Source organism: Maniola hyperantus, chromosome 23 (genome assembly GCF_902806685.2).
Source record: "Maniola hyperantus chromosome 23, iAphHyp1.2, whole genome shotgun sequence".
NCBI lineage: Eukaryota > Metazoa > Arthropoda > Insecta > Lepidoptera > Nymphalidae > Maniola > Maniola hyperantus.
Window position 1 is genome coordinate 7704023 of NC_048558.1, and position 23399 is coordinate 7727421.

The 23399-nt window shown below is 38.5% G+C and overlaps 1 protein-coding gene and 5 non-coding genes across 6 annotated transcripts in view; 3 read left to right on the forward strand and 3 right to left on the reverse strand.

Annotated features, from left to right (window-relative positions):
• Positions 1 to 23399, reverse strand: part of LOC117993128 (uncharacterized) — a 713143-nt gene that overhangs the window by 669792 nt on the left and 19952 nt on the right. The gene's annotated exons all lie outside the window — the stretch shown is intronic.
• On the forward strand, positions 3578 to 3648 carry TRNAG-GCC (transfer RNA glycine (anticodon GCC)). The gene has a single exon. It is a non-coding gene; the product is annotated as a tRNA-Gly (tRNA).
• Positions 3731 to 3801, forward strand: TRNAG-GCC (transfer RNA glycine (anticodon GCC)). The gene has a single exon. It is a non-coding gene; the product is annotated as a tRNA-Gly (tRNA).
• TRNAG-GCC (transfer RNA glycine (anticodon GCC)) lies at positions 4417 to 4487 on the forward strand. The gene has a single exon. It is a non-coding gene; the product is annotated as a tRNA-Gly (tRNA).
• On the reverse strand, positions 5148 to 5218 carry TRNAG-GCC (transfer RNA glycine (anticodon GCC)). The gene has a single exon. It is a non-coding gene; the product is annotated as a tRNA-Gly (tRNA).
• TRNAG-GCC (transfer RNA glycine (anticodon GCC)) lies at positions 5625 to 5695 on the reverse strand. Its single transcript has one exon. It is a non-coding gene; the product is annotated as a tRNA-Gly (tRNA).

Sequence of the window (23399 nt, forward strand, 5' to 3'; positions counted from 1 at the left end):
GGCTGTGCGTTGATATATAAGTTAGTCAGTCAGGACTTTAAATTTATATATATGGATACTACGTTAGTCCACACGTGACATAGAGATGACATTTCTTTGTTTACATATTTAATGACGTCACATCATGGCTGACAGCGTTTTCTGCGTTTCAAATAAAAATAAAAACTGTATTTTTTAAAATTGGATTTATATATCCATCCTGCGTTTTTAATAATTGTTATTGATATATTTCGTTGTCTTAAGCAAAATACTATAATAAATAATCATTTATTGGACGAAATTAGATATGAGTCAAGTAGCCTATTACTGATAATAATAATTAATTAATGTGACTTCATTCAAGTGCAAGTGTTTAGTAACTTCTGAAGATTACTTCAGAAGTTAGAGTTTAATACAGGAATTTATGACATTTCATCACGTTTAAAAGTCTTCTTAATATCTTAAATTATTCTTAAATTATCTTCAATTTTTTTTAAATAATTGTTTAAAATTTAATTTTATAATTAAAAAAAAAAAAGAATATTAGCCATGTTAAATGACTAATATTCCCCTTTCCTCTCCAACTAAGCGTCAGGCTTGTGCTAGGAGTAGGTACGACAATAGTGCAATGGCGGGGTTTGAACCGGCGACCTTTCGATTTTCAGTCCACTCCTTTACCGGTTGAGCTATTGAGGCTCTATCTATTTTATTATCTAATTATTTTATTTTTATAATTGTTTTTAAAGAGAGTATTACAATAAAAACTGTGATAGCCTAGTGGTTAGGACGTCCACCTTCTAATCGGAGGTCGGTGGTTCGATCCCGGGCACGCACCTCTAACTTTTCGGAGCTATGTGTGTTTTGATTAATTAAATATTACTTGCTTTAACGGTGAAGGAAAACATCGTGACGAAACCTGCATACCTGAGAGTTCTTTATAATGTTCTCAAAGGTGTGTGAAGTCTATCAATCCGCATATGGCCAGCGTGGTAGACTATGGCCAAAACCCTTCTCACTCTGAGAGGAGACCCGTGCTCTGTAGTGAGCCGGCGATGGGTTGATCATGATGACGATGCAGGATGCTGATTGATGTCACAGACACAGTCTAAAGCAGATATGATCGTTACGTTTCACGCTATAGTCTAGAATCCAGACCCATCTTAATGCCTAGATTTTATGACCCGACAAATAGCTCGGTCTGCCTTTAAACGGTTCTAGAATCCAGCGCAGATAATAAAACGCGTTTCATTGCTATATTAAGGTAAAAGCTGTTTACGGTTATAGGTTATAGCCGTGGCAGGTACCATCGGTTGTGTAATGGTTTCTTAATAAGCCTTTTTATAGTTCCGTAAAAAGGAAAAAACCGGCCTAAAACTATGATGCATAAAAATAAATAAAAAATAGTTTCAGAATGCACAGGTAAAGACCTTTTATATGATACCTCACTTGATATAGTTATCTTATTTCGAAAATTGTAAACACTAATTACTAGTTCATGACCATAATTTAATTTTTTTTGTGTGATGTAACCACAAATTCCCGGTTTTCAGATTTTTTCCCGAATGTCTGCTATAAGACCTACCTAACGAGATACAGCCCGCTGACAAACAGACGGACGGGTGGACGGACAGCGGAGGCTTTTATTAATAATAGGGTCTATTATTAATAATAGGGTCCCGTTGGCACCCTTCGGGTACGGAACCCTACGAACGGAGGTCGTGTGGAGGGAAAGGATTGGATGAGTTGAGCTATTTTAATTTTACTAACGCGACTTCGTTCGCGTGGACTATACAAATTTCAAACCCCTATTTTACCCCCTTAGGAGTTGTATTTTCAAAAATCCTTTCTTAGTGGATGTCTATATCATAATAGCTATCTTCATGCCAAACAGCCCGATCGGTCCAGTAGTTTGAGCTGTGCGTTGATAGATCAGTCAGTCAGTCAGTCAGTCAGTCAGTCACGTTTTCCTTTTATATATTTATATTTAATTTTATTGATTAAAAAAGTGAACCGACTTCAAAAATAACTGAAAAGACTTAAATAATTTTGATATTGTGTACCTACTTCAAATCATCATCGTCATCGCCAACTGATACACGTCCACTGCTGGACGTAGGTCTCTTGCGCCGCCTGAATCCAGCTGCTTCCTGCGACTTGTTTGATGTCGATTAGTCCATCTAGTGAGGTCTTCCAACGCTTCCCGTGCGAGGTCGCCATTCTAGCACCTTGGGACGATGGGGTCATCCTCTATTGCATTTTCTATGTGCTTTTGCCCATTGCCACTTCAGCTTAGCAAGCCGTTGAGATATTTCGGTTACTCTGGTTTTGTTACGGATTTCCTCATTCCCGATTTGATCACGTAGAGAATCTCCAAGCATATCTCTGCGTGACTGAGTGAGTTAAGCGATTACTTAATATGAAAACCTGATTAATATCTGAAATGGATACTCAATAATTAATACACTGTAATTAATTAGTTAACATAATACATGCCCACGCATTGTGCTTACTAATTATTATTAACGGTTTCAAATAATGAAGTAATTCTATACCTTAAGAGTTGTTTCATCGCTTAGCAAGGTTTAATGGTTTGCAGATTGAATATGAAAATGGTAGGCAGCCATCGGATTAAGGTATGATTCCGAACCACGCTGCACGCAGCAGCGCTGCCGCAACAGTGCTGTCACCAGCTGTCACAGTCCTGTCGCGGCACTACTGGTCCCCATACAATCTCTATAAGCTACAATCTCTATAGCTTACATTCCGAGCTAGGCAGCAATGTTCTGCTACATTGCTGCCGCGACGTTGCTGCCTAGCTCGGAATGTAATGTCATATAAGCTTATAGAGATTGTATGGGGACCAGTAACCGTAGTACAAGATTTTACGTCTCACCAAACCAAACCAAATTCGAGAGTCGAAATACTTCCGCGTTACAGTAAACTGGATCTTAAAAGCCTTGTTTTAAAGCTCAAGTTTGTCTACACTTCTACAGCCAGCGCTCCAAGCGGAAACATTACGAAATTAAAATCAGTGGCATTGAATATTTGACTTCAATTCAAGGCTGTTTAGGTCCATTTTACTGTAACGCGGAAGTATTTCGACTCTCGAATTTGGTTTGGTTTGGTGAGACGTAAAATCTTGTACTACGGGTGCAGTAGTGCCGCGACAGGACTGTAACAGCTGGTGACAGCACTGTTGCGGCAACGCTGCTGCGTGCAGCGTGGTACGGAATCATACCTTTAGCGTAATAATTCGATGTAGGCAGTATAGTCAGTACAAAATGAGTTCTCACGCGCCATTTTAACTCTATGTGATAACTGTCATGTCAAAAGTACGGTTCACCTACGTACGGACGTACGGCGGACGTCCCGCACACCCGCATAGCCCTCGCGCTAGCCCGGTGCGGGCGAGCGCGGGTGTTGTGCGGGTGTGCGGGACGTCCCCCTGCCTCATACCCCAATTGCCATCTCAACCAGTTGCGGACTATAGGTCACGTTCGTCACGTACATCTTTGACGTCAAACTTTGCTTTCTCTTCATAGGTGAAGGTATTTAAATATCCGTTATTACTATACATAATTTATCAACTCTATCATAAGCATCGGTGGTTCAGTGGTAGAATGCTCGCCTGCCACGCGGGCGGCCCGGGTTCGATTCCCGGCCGATGCAACACCTTTTTTATTTAATTTTTTTTTAGCGTATTTAATTTTAAATAATCTGTTACAATACATAATTTACCAAACTGTCATAAGCATCGGTGGTTCAGTGGTAGAATGCTCGCCTGCCACGCGGGCGGCCCGGGTTCGATTCCCGGCCGATGCAAGCCCTTTTTATTTCAAAATATTTTATTTGCGATAATATTACAATAAAATATTAAATAATAAATAAAATAAAATCTTTTTAATTAATTAAAGCTACGCGTGGAATGGTGCCAAGAATTCTGCATTTCCGCGCTGGACAGCTAGGCTGATCCGTTGCGCAAAAAATGAGCCAGCCTTTTTGTCTCCAGATGAGGCTTTTTTGCACTAAGACTCCATGGCCCCAGGGTCTCCACGGCAAACGGAACAAAAATGTAACTCTCGATAAGAGAGGCATACTTGCGCCGCTTGCCGTTTTCAGCTGTTTCTGCTGCGGCTCCCGGTCTTGCTGTCTCCCTGATATGACTCAGGGCCAATGTGTCAACGAAAGTTGCGTCCCACATTAGCGCCCGTCCCCGTTCCCAGGGAACCAGGGTCAATCCATCAGGTCTCTTGCCATCATCCTGACTAATCCCTGCCGGCTCAATGAGCGCAGGAATATCTATGGTGGCAAGAGGCCTTTTGATCGTGTCGTTTAGAGAGCCATGCCTAAACAGCCTACCAGAGCTCCTTTGGCAAGAGAGTCCGTGGATTCTGTTGAAATGTTACAATAGGTACATAATTTACCAAACTATCATAAGCATCGGTGGTTCAGTGGTAGAATGCTCGCCTGCCACGCGGGCGGCCCGGGTTCGATTCCCGGCCGATGCAACGCCTTTTTATTTCAAATTTTTATTTTTTTAACATGTGCCTATTAGTTTACTCGTATTTAACCAGGTTCTAATCTAATTACAGATCCACGTTCCCTGTTCTCTGTCAAATCTTTTCATGCACCAATATGGTATAGAACGGTAATATCTTTAAAATAAAATAAAATAAAATAAAAATATTTTTTATTCAAATAAACTTTTACAAGTACTTTCGAATCGTCGGATGCATCTACCACTGCAAATGTTTAAATATATAAAAGGAAAAGGTGACTGACTGACTGACTGACTGACTGACTGATCTATCAACTTACAGCTCAAACTACTGGACGGATCGGGCTGAAATTTGGCATGCAGATAGCTATTATGACGTAGGCATCCGCTAAGAAAGGATTTTTGTTAATTCAACCCCTAAGGGGGTGAAATAGGGGTTTGAAATTTGTATAGTCCACGCGGACGAAGTCGTGAGCATAAGCTAGTTATCTATATATAATATTATATTACCGTGGTAATAGGTTTTAATGCACAAACATAATTAATTATATTTTGATCGTGACGGTCAAATACCTAAGTAAAATTATTATTTAGCTACTAGCTACGAGAGTTGTGACTAGAAATATACAAGTCAAACTAAAAAAAGTTATATTAGCCGAAAAAAAAACTTTGCATCGGCCGGGAATCGAACCCGGGCCGCCCGCGTGGCAGGCGAGCATTCTACCACTGAACCACCGATGCTTATGATAGTTTGATAAATTATGTATAACAGTTATTTAAAATTAAATACGCTAATGTGGGACGCAACGTGAGTTGACACATTGGCCCCGTGTCATATCAGGGAGACAGCATCAAGACCGGGAGCCGCAGCAGAAATGGTTGAAAACGGCAAGCGGCGCAAGTATGCGTCTCTTATCGAGAGTTACATTTTTGTTCCGTTTGCCGTGGAGACAATGGCGCCATGGAGTCTTAGTGCAAAAAAAAATTACGAGACATTTCACCGCGATTAATGGCGCATTTTTTGCGCAACGGATCAGCCTTGCTGTCAAGCGCAGAAATGCAGCCAGTATTCTTGGCATCATTCCACGCGTAGCTTTAAGTTTTATTGCAATATTTTCGCAAAAAAATATTTTGAAATAAAAAGGCTTGCATCGGCCGGGAATCGAACCCGGGCCGCCCGCGTGGCAGGCGAGCATTCTACCACTGAACCACCGATGCTTGTATGTGTCTGTATAAATTTTAGTTACAATATTCTACCGAATCATTCGTTACAAATAGAAAGTAAAGTCAGCAATATTTCACGTCACACTACCAGGTGGCTGGTAGGTATGCGATGCTAAATGGAATTTTTCCATAGATGAGTACAGTACTTTTTGTAGGTACACGTCGTGTTTGTGTGTGTTAAGGTACAATTGGCGCCGATTCTGTTGTCTTTCTCCAAACTAAATTTAGAGTATCTGCATCTTTTTCTTTTTATTATTGCTAAAAAGGACAGAACATGAATTTTAAATTTAAAGACTAATTATAGTACACGCTACAAATTTAATTAATTTAGAGCCGTCAAAATTCCTGATTTTGCAGTGGCAGCTTAAGTCACGACGTTTGACGGCTCTAAATTAAATTTAAAACTGTCAAACAACCACACACACTCCTTTTCATATTATATTAGTAAGAAGAGGATGTGAATACTCTAAAATTTAGTTGTACTCAGAATCAGTACCAATATATGCAGTATACCTATGTAAATAAATAGTGTGAATTTTTTATTGAGTTCAAAATATAAGTAAGCAATATTTAATTTCGTAACAATATTATGGCACAGAATATGTATGATTATGGTGGGTATGAGATAATTGTAATTTTTGATGTCGTTGGTTGGCAATGGGATCGATGTATTATTTTGGTATAAGTTACCAACCCTAAAGGTCTTTTCAGACGTGCCACAACGCACCACCACAACCACAAAACAGCGGAACAATTTCGCTACATCATCTAACTAGGCAAGCGCGTTCCACTTTAGGCTGTATCATCGTTTACTATTTTTTTGTAGTCAAGCACAAATTTACCGTTAAAGAAAAAAAATAGTACCTATCTATGTACGCGTGTGGGATTTCGTTTATGAAAACGACTCGGCAAAATTTTTATTTTTCAATGGCATGTAATAAATAGAGTTAAAAAAGAGTTTTTAATCGATGGAATTAACCACCAACACCCCGATAAAATAGAAACCTCAAAACAGCTGGTCTGTTTAGCGATCACTTTCGGCGGAAATGACGAAGGAGCGTTATTTCCGTTCGAAAAAAAATATTTTATTTACTCTTACGCAACCCCTGAAGTCGCGCCTAAGAAGTTATCCTTCAACTAGCATAAGCATATCGCGACTTCGTCCACGTGGACTACACAAATTTCAAACCTCTATTTCACTTGAATTTTCAAAAACCCTCTCTTAGCGGATGCCTAGGTCATAATAGCCATCTGCATGCCATTTCAGCCCGATTTCGGTCTGTTTTTGACGAAATTTGATACACAGATATAGCTTACTTTTTATCCCAGATAAACAAATAGTTTCCAAGGAATTTTAAGCGTCCATCCATTACCAACTTCAATCAAAATACCTACTTAATATTATTTTTTACAGCCCGGTGACTTCTTGTCACTGCGATGTGGTTGTGGTCCGTCTGAACAGACCTTTACCTTTTTACCTCCTCACCTATTATTATTCCGGGTATATTATTCACCAGACTTATAATTTGTACGCCGATACTCATATTAAGCCGTCATTTTACGCCTTGGAACACCAGATAATACACACAAATTGCGGCGAAACAGATTTTATTCCTTTCCGAATTCCCACAGGATTATAATTTTAAATACAATGCGGTTCTTGCAAAATGCATTGTTGCTTTTAAATCTGAAATGTAAAATCGTGTTTTTTTTATTAAATTACAAATAATGACGAATACATAATATCTTAATTTAGGTAACTATGGTATGTACCCAATCCACTTGCACGGGTATATATTTCAACCCAATTGCAAGGGTCGTAGTCACGACTAGGGTTGCCAGGCGTCCGGATAAAGCCGGACATAGGTAGGCTTTTTGATTACGTGTCCGGACAAAATAGACGGTGTCCGGCTTGTCCGGCTTTTGTTAGGCTTTTTACATTTCGCAAACGAGCGTGGCCGAGCGCAGGCGAGTCGACTGTCGGTCGCTCCCGCAGGCGGCAGTGCCGCCCAACAACAAAATTTATGACAATAATAAAAAAAGCTTGATTTTACATACAGTTTTTTTGTCGTACCTTTTAATACTGAGACACAAAATCCTCAATAATGTAGGGTGTCCGGCCTTTCTACCCAAATGTCCGGCCAAACTGGCTGGTCTGTCCGGCTATTAGGTTTGGCGACCTGGCAATACCCTAGTCACGACGGGACTGCGGTGCTGCGAGAGATGAAGCGCAACAGCGAAGGGCAATTATTGGTCAAACGAAGAGACCCATAGCGACTCGGGTATCAGAACATATCAAAGCCACAGTAATATTATCATACAGTATTGTAACTCGGCCGTATCTTTGAAATAAATACCTACAGCAGCGCGGTACGTAAACATGCGATAGGGCTGCCCGCCTCCGGCATTTTAATTACATTTGCCTACTTTGTGTTTCCATTTAGTTTTGTGATTGTAAATATATATTTTTTTTAAATATCTATAGTAATAAATAAATAAACAAATAAAATACTTTCGCGCGGTTATTGGTAAAAAACAAACCGTAAAAAACGTCCGTTCGTCACTGGGGCACAGTCGCGACTGGCTGCACAGCGAGCGCACCGCGAGATCGAGGCGCGTAGGTATAGCTCGCGTTTCGTCCGTTTATATGAAGTTGGAATATTGTATAGATAACACTACCGTGTCAAAGCGGTGCGAAACAATAACCCGCAGAAGTTTGCGATCGCCGAGCATAAATTACATAAAGAGTTATAAGAAATTAGAAGTAATTTAATAATAAACTGACTTCGAGGAGATTAAAAATGGTTATGTATTCTTGATATTAGGTACAAGTTAGGTACACCACGCTTGTCTAGAAAATGTTCATGTACTTATACTTTAATTATGTACTTACTTACATTATTCTTTGTAATTTTACATCGCTTTCACGGAGAATATCTACCTAAGTTTATGAAAATAGGGTTACAGCGAGTAATAGCAGCGCATTAACTTAGATGTAAACATACGGATAGATATTCGTAAAAAAAATTGCGTTGTGATTGGACCAAGTTGGTATGTTACTAACATCCTATGATCAAGATGAGTGATGATGATGACTGATGATCAAGTGTTTCTACTAGGAACTACACACAAATTCTAACAATATATCTAAATCGTTAGTACAGAAGTAATTTTTCTTTTGTACAATAATTTAAGGTTTTTTAATTACTAAGAGTTTTGCTATGGCAACCTAGAGTAATGGAAAATTAGGCCATAAATAGAAAAGGTAATGGTTGAAATAATTTAACAATGAACTTACAACCTTTACTATTTATGAGACAGTGGATATTTGTTTGTGTATTAATGATTACAGAGGGAGTGGAAAAGAACCAAGATTTAAACAAATCATGTTTGTTGACATACTGTAAACAAAATACGGAGGGTATTCAAGAACACGAGGTACACCTGAGAGGTGATTCGCAAATTTAGTGTCTAACACTAAATGATAGCCACTGAGCTCATTTAACATTGGTTGGTTTTACATTGCTGCTTCATTGAGTGATATAATATTTTTTCGTAAAAATCTTCAATCGATTGAAAATAAATCTCAAATGAGCTCGGCGAATCAGTAGGCTGGACGCGTCTCGCGCCACCACTTTTATGACAAATATAATAAAGGTTAGTTTGATTTGTTATCAAGAAAGACTGCGCCTCGGCTCCATTCCAGTTTGCAGTGTGCGTCGCGCCTAAGAAAAACAATTTAAAGAAACGCGGCAGCCCCGTCGCAAATATCCACCCGTATGTCCCCATTTCATCTTAAACTCGGCGTATTTCGAGTAAAGTTGACTCAATTCGTATTCATAAAGTGGGAAGCCAGAAAACTAATATAAAACGTAAGCGGAGCTTATTACTTAAAACTTGTGAACATTTCAAACGGTAAATAAATTGCTCCATCCATGTATGTTGTGGAACTCTTTGTGCCACTGCTTAGCTATCGTACAGTTGCGCAAGAACAAGTGGGGAAATCTAGAGCAAACTTAGCGAGGTGGGGCTTCATCTCTGGACATGATACGGAGTGCATCTGCGGTCATCCGAGACAGACTATTGCGCACTATATGACTGGGTGCCCTGCGTGCCCGACAACCTGTACCAACGAGTAGCTACACGAGTTATACCAGAAAGAATGGCGAGCACATGAAGAGGTCTATGTCCAACAATAGATTAATAAAGGCTAACAAACAAGAAGAAAACCAGTCGAAATTAAGGAATCTTTGTACACACGCTCTACAAATTAATATCCATGTTTGTGGTTTGTCAGATTTCCTTAAGAAATGTAGAACTTCCAATTTTTTTTAAAGAATGATGACAAATATTCCCATTTGCCCGGCCGGCGAGCTTTCGGATTTCAGTCCACTCATCTAACCGTTGAGCTATTGAGGCTACACGGGCTCAAAGATTTATATAGGTACAAATCTTTTAGCCTGTGTAACTTTTAAACTATATAATATTCAAAGAGAAAAACAAAGTCAAAATCATCATTTTATCAACAGTCGCTCGCGATGTAACTACTATGATCGTTTCCGAACTGTACGCTTGCTAAGCTGTGTTCTACTTGACAGACACTTTGCAGCTATTCAAGGCGGTTGCCGGATGAAAGAGAATTCTTTAGTTTCTATTACATTTTTCAAACCACTTAAAATTGAAATAAGGGCTTCTCTAGTACTGTACTCTAGTAGATAAACAAGTTTCTTATGTTTTAAATCTACCTACCTATACTGGTATAGGTAGGTAGATATCGAGGAATGAGGCGGGGGGACGCTTGCACACTCGCAATTCACCCGCGATATACCACACTGGGTTAGTCGTCGTCGGTCCGTCCCCCCCCCCCCCCCCGATTGCCATCTCGACAGGTCGAAAAGGAAACGGGGAGGGAACGCCCCGCTCAGCACACACTCGCACTGCTCCCGCGCTAACCCGGGGCGGGCGAACGCGGGTGACGTGCGGGTGTGCGGGGCGTCCCCCCGCCTCATACCCCGATTACCATCTCGCCTGTCAAGGACTATACTTGTTTCAGAATTTTTGGACATTCCACATCCACACTGATTTTCAAAAATTCCACTCCAGCGGACACGTCCGGCTCAGCTTTTGTCTGGTGGGAGGCTTCGGCCGTGGCTAGTTACCACCCTACCGGCAAAGCCGTGCCGCCAAGCGATTTAGCGTTCCGGTACGATGCCGTGTAAAAACCAAAGGGGTATGGGTTTTATAAAAACTGCCATACCCCTTCCAGGTTAGCCCGCTATCATCTTAGACTGCATCATCACTTACCACCAGGTGAGATTGCAGTCAAGGGCTAACTTGTATCTGAATAAAAAAATAAAAAAATAAAAAAAATAAAAAAAGCTAAATAACAAAAATCTAAAAGGCAAAATCTATTTCACAAACATAGACTTCACCTACAAAAATATCTACCACAACACAACAATAAACAACCGCAAACACAATAAAAAGCCGGAACTGTCAAGCCCAGAACGCGCCACCATTTTATTTGACACATGTCAAAGTAACTGACACTTGACAGGTGCCTGATGTCAAGTAGTTTCACGCGTCAAGATGACAAAGTGAAGTACATAGCTCGCGTGTCTACAAAAAATCGGCCAACTGCGAGTCGGGATCGCACACGAAGGGTTCCAGTACCATCGTACAAGAAAAACACTCAATTTATTTTTCATTTTTCATGGCGGCTATTTTGAAATTGGATATTTGACTACATCAAAAATAAATTATTTCTCAGTGATTATTAAATAAAGGGTCTTCCAAAATACGTGAATTCCACGTCCGTTGTTGGTTTTAAGTGTAATAACCATTTTAAATTATCGATTAAACTAAAAAAAGAACGTCAAATGATTGTGACGTCACACACCGGTATTTCATAGAATATCGCATACAAAGCGCGCGTTTTGACTTTTGATAAAAGTTACTGATTTGACTAGTTGTCAAATACCGTATTTTAATCAATCAATCATTGAATACGGTCTTTCGGTGCGAGGTCACCATTCCAGCACCTTGGGACCCCAACGTCTATCGATTTTACGACCTATGTGCCCTAACCATTGCCATTTCAGCTTCGCAACCCGTTGAGCTATGTCGGTTACTCTAGTTCTCCTGCGGATCTCCTCATTTCTTGCATAGCTCTCTCCATCGCCCGCTGAGTGACTCTGAGCTTTCTTATGAGGCCCGTAGTTAGCGACTATGTCTCGGATTCATATGTCATCACTGGCAACACGCACTGTTCGAAGCATGTTCGAAGACTTCGGTCTTCAAGCACTGAGGACAAGAAGACATCTCGAAGCTTCCTGAACGCTGCCCAACCGAGCAATAGAAATACCTACACATTTTGTGAAAATTCCAACGCTGCTTCTACCTATTACAGGTCACGAAACGGACGGACGACCGGACAGCGGAGGCTTAGTAACAGTTTTAGATGCTATTAGAGGGTCCCGTTCTCACCCTTTGAGTACGGAACCCTAAAAATCAATAGTTTACAAGTAGTATTGTTTCGATGGTGGGCAAAATAGTTGAGTAATTGACCTTGTTTGCCGTCCTACTTACACTAATATTCATCATCATGATCAACCCAGCACCAACCCACTACTGAGAACGGGTCTCCTCACAGAATGAGAAGGGTTTAGGCCATAGTCCACCACGTTGGCGAATTGTGGATTGGCAGATTTCACACACCTTGAAAAAACATTATGGAGAACTTTCACTTTCCATTGCCACTGGAAACCTGCAGTAGTTACTAAACTAGTATAGTTACCTAAAGTAGTTTTTGAGTTAGCCCTCAAGATACTAGATACTAAAATATCATACTTACTAGATCTCTATATATAAAAATGAATCGCTGAATGTGTTGCTGATCGCAAATCTCGAGAACAGCTGAACCGATTTCGCTAATTCTTTTTTTATAATATTCCTTGAAGTACGGGGATGGTTCTTACGGAGAGAAAAATTTAATTCAACCTCCCCCTCAATAGGCTACTTGACTCATATCTAATTTCGTCCAATAAATGATTATTTATTATAGTATTTTGCTTAAGGTGACGCAGGACGCTCGACCGAAATTGGCAGCGCACGTGGGTAACATGTTTGCTTTTCACTTGACATTGTATGAGAAAGTTGAGAGGCACGATGATTTTCACCGAAATCAAGCGCGCGAAAAGGGTTTATGAAAAGTATTTTTGAGAAAAAACTGTTGAATTTATGTTTGCAAAGTAAAGTTATTTCAACTAATGAATAAATAAACTACGTCTAATGATAAATTGTTTTAGAATTTTCATATCCCTAATCTTATTTATTTACGCCTAAAGTTGACATTAATTTAGTGTTAAAATAGGAATCTTTTGAGCCTCGTAACTTTTAAATCAATATTTTTTTCAATGTTTTATATATCAATAAACCTAGATAATGACGAGATAAATCGATATAATTCTTAGTTTTGTGCGTACTATATCGAATATTGTTGTAATTTCCCTCCTACGTTTGTATGAAGAAAGCACCGAACTGAGTCCCCTTAAGACAACGAAATATATCAATAACAATCATTAAAAACGCAGGATGGATATATAAATCCAATTTAAAAAATATAGTTTTCATTTTTATTTGAACCGCAGAAAACCATAGAGATAGTATAGGTAATCATTCATCTAAGCAGAAAACGCTGTCAGCCATGATGTGACGTCATTCAATATGTAAACAAAGAAATGTCATCCCTATGTCTAAACTCCACCCGAGCGAAGCCGGGGCGGGTCAGCTAGTATTTTATAAAAATAAAGATATTTCCATTGATTTATATATTACTTCGTATGGACAGGGTTATTGAACAAACAAAATGGCACCGACTCATTGGTTCTTATGCACCAATACAACCTCAGTGACGTCTGGATTTCAAACGGGTCGTTCATTAGTATCTAAGAGGTGGCGCTGGTTTATTTGTTTTCTAAACCGTAAAAAATTTTGTTCGCTTGACCATATCTTGTCATTTGTATCGATGCTTAGCACAAACCTACATAACAAAGCATTTTAAAATGATAAAATGTTAACATTTATGAGTCACTTAACACTTAACATAGACATTCTTTGTCAATAAAATTTTAGTATAACTTAAGCATTATTTATTTTTAGATAAGGCTTGACGTGCGTATGTTAACTCAGATCACAGACTAAAGGAAAAGTTAGACGGAGCAATCGCGATCTAAACTGTTTATAATATACGTATAGTACGGCTCGTTAGCTCGGAAATAGTCGATATTTGGTCCCATCCGGAAGAAAGCATGAAACTTGGCATACGTGTAGCTTTTACATATATACTTCGACGTAGATGTGGAAGCACGTCGAGAAATGATTATTTTCCTCCTTTCCCCCCTTTTTGTGTCCGTTGTCTAGGTATTTTTAATTTTTAACGAAGACGGTTAAAGTTACGAGAAAACTGTCAAAGACCAATATGTTCTTCATTAAATTCTCCACAATACACTCCTTGGATGTATGTTGATAGGACTTATAGTTTACAAAATATGCTCACATTTATTTCAAACGTTTTCAAAAAGAAGCGCATTTTCGCTCCAGATCTCAGAGAAACTTATGAATACATTATCATTATCATTATCGGCCCATCGCTAGGTCTATTTTTTATTTAGTCAATGGCTCAAAGATAAAAATAAGTTCGTTCTGTCATTTCTAACTTCAATAAAAGATAGTGTTATAAGTTTACTGAGTGACCATTTCTGGGTAAATGTAGATAAAAAAGTAAATCTACGAAATTCCTTTGGATATTGGTTAAGCATTCCATATTAAAGTAGGTTTATCTTCAACTAGCTGATCCCCTCAGCTTCACTGGGAGGAAATTTAATATGACTTTTAAGATATGATAATAATAAACATATCATTATTTTATTTTTTGTTGTTCCTGTTATTTGATTTTCTGTTACTGTGACTTTAATTTTTTTGTTGCTTCTGTTATTTTATTGTTTGTTGTTTTTTTTTTTTTTTTTTAAATAATGATAAAAATGAGAAAAAAAAATGAGAGAGGAAAAAAATATAGTATATAGCCTATGTTACAGTACGCGGCAGAAAGTAATGTACATCGGCCTTTAGAATGACATTTCGGCTTTGTAGAGCGTTGTCTCTGTCACTCATACCTTTATGACGTTTTGTCGGTATCAACGACAGAGACAGTGCTCTACAAATCAGCTATCTCCTTCTAAAGGTCGATGTTCATCGATTACAAACTACAATACAAATTACAATCCACAATTGCAGAGTAATTGTAAGGTGTACATCTCCTGAGGATGCTCCGGTGTCGGGGCGAAACGTGCGTCGAGTGTGTTTTGGGATTTGTGTGGTGCTGCGTGGTGGTGGTGCGTATTGCTTGCCTGGTGGCTGCTTTGTCTTGCATGTTTAGCACTGGGAGGGCGGGCGGTGCATTTCGCATGCTGTATGTTGCACCATACAGATTCGACCTGTTACAGCGGAATACAGCAAATTAAGCTTTTGGTTCATTGTATATCATGGACTTCCGCAAAGTAACGCCTGCTTCTATAAGTACCTACAAGCTCAGTTTCTACACAGACACTAGGTATCACTTCAAAACAAACGTTACACAAACCGAGTCACGCCACTGACACTCTAAAACCGACACAAAAAAAACATTACCAAGTTTCAACCGAAAATATTCCCACAAATAAACATCAGCTGTCCGAGATAGTGCTGTCAAATGACACACTGTTTTGAGGGCATCTCCATTCTATCCCGGGAAGCTTTCGCTGAACCGATGGCACAACTTCTGATCAAAATAACTTTTTGCTTAAACCTGACGTTTTTTTTTTTACATTTATAGACGAGCGCTTGGCTGCAATCAGACCTGTGGTGGCAAGTGATGATGCAGCCTAAAATGGAGCGCGCTTGCATAGAAGATGCCTATTCACTCTTTACTTTAAGGTACCCATATTATGATTGGAGGGGAAAACTGATGCTGGAGGGTGTTCTAAATGTGTTAGAGCCTCAATAGCTCAACCGGTAAAGGAGTGGACTGAAAACCGAAAGGTCGACGGTTCAAACCCCGCCCGTTGCACTATTGTCGTACCTACTCCTAGCACAAGCCTGATGCTTAGTTGGAGGAAAGGGGAATATTAGTCATTTAACATGGCTAATATTCTTTAAAAAAAAAAAACTTAATTTAATTTATTACCTAATGAATTTAATTTCATCCCGTGTTTCACGTCACATCACTAGAACAGTTTAACATAAAGTTATATTTAGAAGCCCCTGCGCTTCCCAAATCAGATATTTTAATGGACGAAATACATTATTTAGCGACACGAGAGATGTGTCAAAAATACGATTAAAAATGTAAAATACACATCTCCCAGTGAAGATTAACTTCCCGTCTTGTTTCCTAATGGTTTATTTAATGAGCCTTCTCATTTTCTGCTTATATATCTCATATATTCTGCTCATTTATATATATTATATATATTTATTTATATTATATATTCTGCTCATTTTCTGCTTATTATTTTTATGCTTATATTAAGTATTAATACTTAATATAAGTAAGTAATAGAGCTGTGAGGTTTAACTTATGTTTTTAATTTTATGTGGCAGTCTGCCCTAGTATGGAAAGTTCATGATTTTAACAGTTTTTTTATGTCAATTTGTTACCATATAACTTCAAACGAGTTCATGATAAACCCATCGCCGGCTCACTACAGAGCACGGGTCTCCTCTCATAGTGAGAAGGTTTTGGCCATAGTCTACAACTCTGGCCATGTGCGGATTGGTAGACTTCACACACCTTTGAGAACATTATGGGGAACTCCCAGGCATGCAGGTTTCCTCACGATGTTTTCCTCCACCGTTAAAGCAAGTGATATTTAATTACTTAAAACGCAAATAACTCCGAAGAGTTAGAGGTGCTTGCCCGGGATCGAACCCCCGACCTCCGACTAGAAGGCGGACGTCCTAACCACTAGGCTATCACAGCTTTTTTTTACTTTTTTCTCCTCTACTACTACCTACTACTTCTCTTAAAAAACCTTAAATCCTTGTGGACAAAGTCGCAGCAACAAACTAGTGTACTAATATAAAAATTCATAAATTTAGCGCCCAAGAAAATCTAAGCCAATATTTCGAGCAACATAATTTATGGCCAAATAAATTTGGGATCAGCATCTGCATTTTCATAATCTCTCGCCCCTGGTTCAGGAGCTATGGTGGCTGCAATAAATATTGCATGCTACGGGGTGTGTTTGCTCACTCTACCCCCTGCTTACTGAATGGGGTGCGTATTTAGGGTTGACACGTGTTCATCCTAATTATATTATAAACTAGCTGATGCCCGCAACTTCGTACGCGTGGATTTAGGTTTTTAAAAATCCTGTGGGAACTCTAAATTTTCCGGGATAAAAAGTAGCCTATGTCCTTCCCCGGGTTACAAGCTACCTCTGTACCAAATTTCATCAAAATCGGTTGAACGGTTGAGCCGTGAAAAGCTAGCAGACAGACAGACAGACAGACACTTTCGCATTTAAAATATTAGTATGGATGTGAAAGTGTGGATGTTTGGATGTTTGTTACAAATTTACGCAAAAACGGCAGAACGAATTTGGATGAAATTTGGAATAGAGATAGATTTTGCCCTGGATTAATACATAGGGTACTTTTTATCCCGGAAAATCAAAGAGTTCCCGCGGAATTTTGAAAAATGTAAATACACGCGGATGAAGTCGCTGGCATCAGCTAGTAATAAATAATTTTCGGTATTCTTATCTAGTACAAAATTACTTTTCTAAACTACTAGCTGACCCGCCCCGGCTTCGCTCGGGTGGAATTTAGAAAATCGAGGTGGGGGTTGAATTTCCAAAAATCCTGAAATAGATACCTACGTATTTTTTCTTTTGTTACCTAAAACCCAAATATCAATTTTCATGGAAATAATATTCATAAATAAAAATTATCAATGTTTTTCAACAAGCATTTAAATGCTTACTTATTAACAATAATAATTATTATTTTATTATTTTATTCAGATACAAGTTAGCCCTTGACTGCAATCTCACCTCAGTGATGATGCAGTCCAAGATGTTAGCGGCCTAATCTGGAAGAGGTATGGCAGTTTTTATGAAACCCATACCCCTTTGGTTTCTACACGGCATCGTACCGGAACGCTAAATCGCTTGGCGGCACGGCTTTGCCGGTAGGGTGGTAACTAGCCACGGCTGAAGCCTCCCACCAGACCAGACCAGAAATTTAGAAATTATAAAATTCCAAACCCCTGCCAGGAATCGAACCCAAGACCTCCCACTAATAAGACCACAGCACTCACCACTGCGCCAGGAAGGTCGTCAATTACTTAATACAAAAGTGACAACCCTTGTCCGCTATCGTATTCAAAAAACACCCGGCGGCTTCTGCACAATCATCTATTATCTAAACATTTGAGACCTTACTCTTCAACCTTACAGACCATTTCACGTTTTTCCGCTAAGCAGCAATGGCACCCCCGATTTGTGTAGCTTATTACATTTTATTCGCGTGAAATGTACACGCGGTGAATAACAAACGCCATTTGCAACTGTATCTATAACGGGCCCAAAGTTTGTGCCGTTTCTTAACTCAAGACCAGGGACGTAACTAGAAACAAGAGTCAAAAAAGTAAGTATATCTCTCCATTCTATAGTATGCGACAGGTCGAGATAGCAATCAGGAAGGGGACGCCCCGCACACCCGCATAGCCCTAGCACAAACACAGTGCGGGCGAGTGCACACTGTGATGAGTGATTTCCAAAAAAAAGTCCGAAGTTAGTTAGTATTAGTTCGATATTTCAATCCAACTAGGATTGAAATATCGACAAATAAAAACAAAAATTAATCGTGCTATGTACCCGTTATATTACATTAAAATATGTCGTTAAACCACGAAATAAGCCTAATATCATTAGTATAAAGTAATAATTGATAACAGAGCTAATACTAATAACAAGATGGTAATCTAGATAAATAAATCAAGGGTGATATACCTCGGAGCAGGTTCTTATTACTTACTTTTTCGTACAGATTATAAACGCGCAATGCGAAAAATGGTCACTCTAAGTACGTCCCTGCCTCCATTTTTCCTCTAACCCTTTTTCAACAAGGTCGTAAATTATCTACTTAGATTTACATTTGGCGATAAATTGCCTACTCTTTGTCCGCATATAAAAAGAAACATGTCAACATGTGTTTTTATATTCACATCACTACATAGTATAAAACAAAGTCGCTTCCCACTGTCTGTCCCTACGTATGCTAAATGCTTAGATCTTTAAAACTATGCAACGGATTTTGATGTATTTTTTTTAAATAGATAGAATAATTCAAGAGGAAGGTTTATATGTATAATACATGCATAACACTGAGTAACACTGATCATTTTTGGAGGTTTCTAATGTGATGTTGTAAATAAACACATTTTTTGCGCTTACATTGCAAACGCTGGCTGCACCCTACGAAATAGATCAAAATAATGTACTACAATATTGTACACCTCAAAAAGGTCTATAAAAAGTCCACAATAGCAAATGTCTATCTCTTAGGGATAACCCACAATAACCATTTTTTATCCTTTACTTTTTACGAGAAATAATGCCGCGATTTTAGTATATTTAGTATCAGCATTGCACCCGTGCGAAGCCGGAGCGGGTCGCTAGTAGTGATATAAAGTGATATTTTTTTAATAATATTGGCCAAGTTTTTCATGATGACCAATATTCCCCTTTCCCCTCCAGCTAAGCGTAAAGACCTAGGAGTAGGTGCGACAATAGTGCAAGGGTTTGAACCGACGACCTTTCGAATTTCAATCCGTTCTATTAACCGTTGAGCTATCGAGGTTTCCTCTAACCCTTGTTTAACAAGCTCGTAAATTATCTACTTAGGTTTACATATTTTGACGATAAATTGCCTGCTCTTTGTCCGCACGAATAAAGAAACATTGCAACATGTTTTTATATTGACATGGTGATATTAAAAACTAGTGAAACGGATACCCTTGTGTTTTGGTTTTTAGGGTACCGTGTTACAAGTTTATAGTAAGTCAGTAAAAATAAAATATAGACCGTACAAAATGAGAACTTATTCGCCATTTTAAATCTATTGACATAATATTGTGTCAATAGATTTAAAATGGCGAATAAGTTCTCACTTTGTAGAGTTAAAATGGCGAGTGATATCTCATTTTGTACGCATTACATATAAGTAAACTCACATATAGTTTGAATGCGCTTGTTTTGACAGTTCATACTTACTAATATTATAAATGCGAAATTAGGTCTTTTTCACGGCCTATACGTTTATCCGATTATAATGAAATTTAGTATAGGGATCATACATGTCATAATATTGTAATCTGAATATTCCAAAAGAGCAACCGCCGAGTTTCTTGCTGGTTCTTCTTGGTAGGAAGGACATTCCAAACCATTTGCAGAATGGTAGATTCACTTGACGATTCCAAAATGTACGAACTTGGAAAAGTATTTTTTTTAACGTTTAAATCAAATTTTCATGAGAGATATTCATTATAAATATAACTAATGGATTTATGTGATTAGTCAAAGTAAGAACAATTAGTTTTTAATCCATCTGGGGTCCTTTTTCAAAGGGGTTAATATGACTAATGACGTGAGTCCAGCCGGTTATTAGTTATAGGTATTTAACTTCTTTTGATTAATTGTGGTCATCAATTAACTACAGAACCCTTACCCCCAAATCGATTCACACTTGCCCCGTTTCGAGTTTGATGGTTTCGGTCGTCTACGTCTATTTTCCCCGACAGATTGTCGGATTGTGTCAGTGTACACAAAAATCACTGTTTCGTATGAAAATATTCGTTTCCAGCTTTTATCTCTTTTGGTGTACTAGTTCGAAATACTAAAATCTAGATAGAAAAACAAAACAGAAAACCGTATGTCATGTTGTTCATGGGCGGCGGTAATCACTTAACATCAAGTGAGCCATCTGCTCGTTTGCTCGTTATCTCTATTTAAAAAAAAAATGTTTATTCGTTTGTTAAGGCTGACCGCACACGAACTATTTTCGCCTGAGAGTCTAGACATCTTACGGACTTAAATAAAATAAATAAATAAATAAATAATCTTTATTTGGAACCATAGCGCACAGTTTACAGTTATACAAAACACAACAACACCAAACAAAAGTACAGGAAAAAAACATGAAGACAAAAAGATCACAAATACTAACTAATTCGTACGGTTTTTTACGCATTTCAACCGAGAAAACCACCACCATTACGTATTTCGTTAACAAGTCTCAAAATGTAAGCAAGTAAATAATAATCTATATATACAAAAGGAAAAGGTGACTGACTGACTGACTGACTGATCTATCAACGCACAGCTCAAACTACTGGACGGATCGGGCTGAAATTTGGCATGCAGATAGCTATTATGACGTAGGCATCCGCTAAGAAAGGATTTTTGAAAATTCAACTCTTAAGGGGGTGAAATAGGGTTTGAAATTTTGTAGTCCACGCGGACGAAGTCGCGAGCATAAGCTAGTAATAAATAATAATAATAAATCTTTATTTTATAATTTTTAGTGTTTTACCTACACTAATTCACCTTAGCTTAGTGGTCAGACCTGCCGGTTCCGCAATTTTTGATATTAAAATTATTTAGATCCTATAATGGTTCCTTTTTTCTTTTTGATGTACGGAACCCTAAAAATGAGTCAGTTACCATAAATCTTATGAAGTTCTATGTAGTTAGTTTACAACACTTAACGCCTAGTTCTGGAGGATAATTATCTAAGGTCCTGGGTTCAAATCTAGGGTCTTCGCTTTCTAAACACGACTGGGGTGGTGATAACAATAGTATGTTGAATGCTTTTGTCATTGACTAAAGAAAATATATAGATGGAACAATTGGGTATTTGACTATATCAAAAATAAATTATTTCTCAGTGATTATTAAATAGAGGGTCTTCCAAAATACGTAAAATCCACGTCCTTTGTCGGGTTTAAGTGTAATAACCATTTTAAATTATCGATTAAACTAAAAAAAGCACGTCAAATGATTGTGACGTCACACACCGGTATTTCATAGAATCTCGCAAACTAAGCGCGTGTTTTGACATTTGATAAAAAGTTACTGATTTGACTAGTTGTCAAATACCGTATTGCGAATAGACGCGGGTATAAAAGTGAATCCAGTGAAATGAATCCTTAACTAGGAGTTTTTGAGATAGAAAACCATGTGTATAGTGAGCGAACATTTGATATTTTTCACTAAATTCGGAGGACGAGGTCTTAATTCTGCGATAGAAATAAACCATTATGTGTGAAATAATGACATGTCAGCGGCACGACCTCTTCCTATTGGATCGTACAAATCGTGCACTACACCTAGTTACAATTTGAAGATTATCGCAAGCGTTTTTAAAGGTACAGCCTTCAGATATATTTGGCTACTGCTGACTTGTTATACTGAGATTATTCTGTCTCAACGTTTAGTCTGTGGCCCGTATTAATGATGCAAATATTTGGCCTTTGCCATGTGAATTGCTATGCGATTGTGACCTTATGGATGGGTCTATGAGAATTGAAGAGCATTCTACCAAAACATGTGACCCCACAATAAGGATTTCATTTTTGTAAGGACATTCGTTTGTCTATCTGTATATTTAGTCTGTAGTACAAAACTGGCTTTACCTTTATAAACATTAGGATCATACTCGCTCCATCTATATTTTTCTATAGCCCGTGGTTTGTATCTGCAATGATGCAAATGTTTGGCCTTTGCCATTCGGATGGTAATAGTCTTTGTTCCCGATTGTGACTTTATGGGTAGAACCAACTCATTATCTGTGGGAATGGACAATTGCAGAACAATCTGTGGTATAAACTTCCACGCATAGATACAGTTTTTTTTACAGGTATTCATCATCATCATCATTATGATCAACCCATCACCGGCTCATTACTGAGCACGGGCCTCCGCTTAAAATGAGAGAATGAGAGAAGAGTCTGGCCATAGTCCACTACACTGGCCAAGTGATTGTCAGACTTCACACATCTTTCAGAACATTATGGAAAACTGTCAGGCATGCTTGTCACATCTATCTATCACATCAAAATCGATATAGCTACGTGCATATTACGTACTAGCTTACGCACACGACTTAGTCCGCGTGGTCTACTCAAACTTCGAACCCCTATTTTACGCCTTTAGGGGTTGAATTTTCAAAAATCCTTTCTTAGCAGAAGTCTACGCCATAATAGCTATCTGCATGCCAAATTTCAGCCCCATCCGTCCAGTAGTTTGAGCTGTGCGTTGATAGGTCAGTCAGTCAGTCAGTCAGTCACCTTTTCGTTTTATATATTTACGTATTAAAATCCCTCTTCAGTTTCCCACTTCCTAAAATACTTACATGACAGGATCTTGAAGAATCGCCGCCATCTTGGAAAATAAACCCCATTTTGCAGTCAATAAATCAAAGATAAACAACATAAGAGAAATACAGAAACAGATCACGGAGTATATAATAAATATATAGGACAGGCAAATCGATCTCACTTTTCGAGTTTAAAAAAAGCTTTAAAATAATTAAAACATAAATAGGTACTTCGCTAGTGTGGCGCTACTGTTGCGCGTTAGTGGCGAGTGTGTTGCGC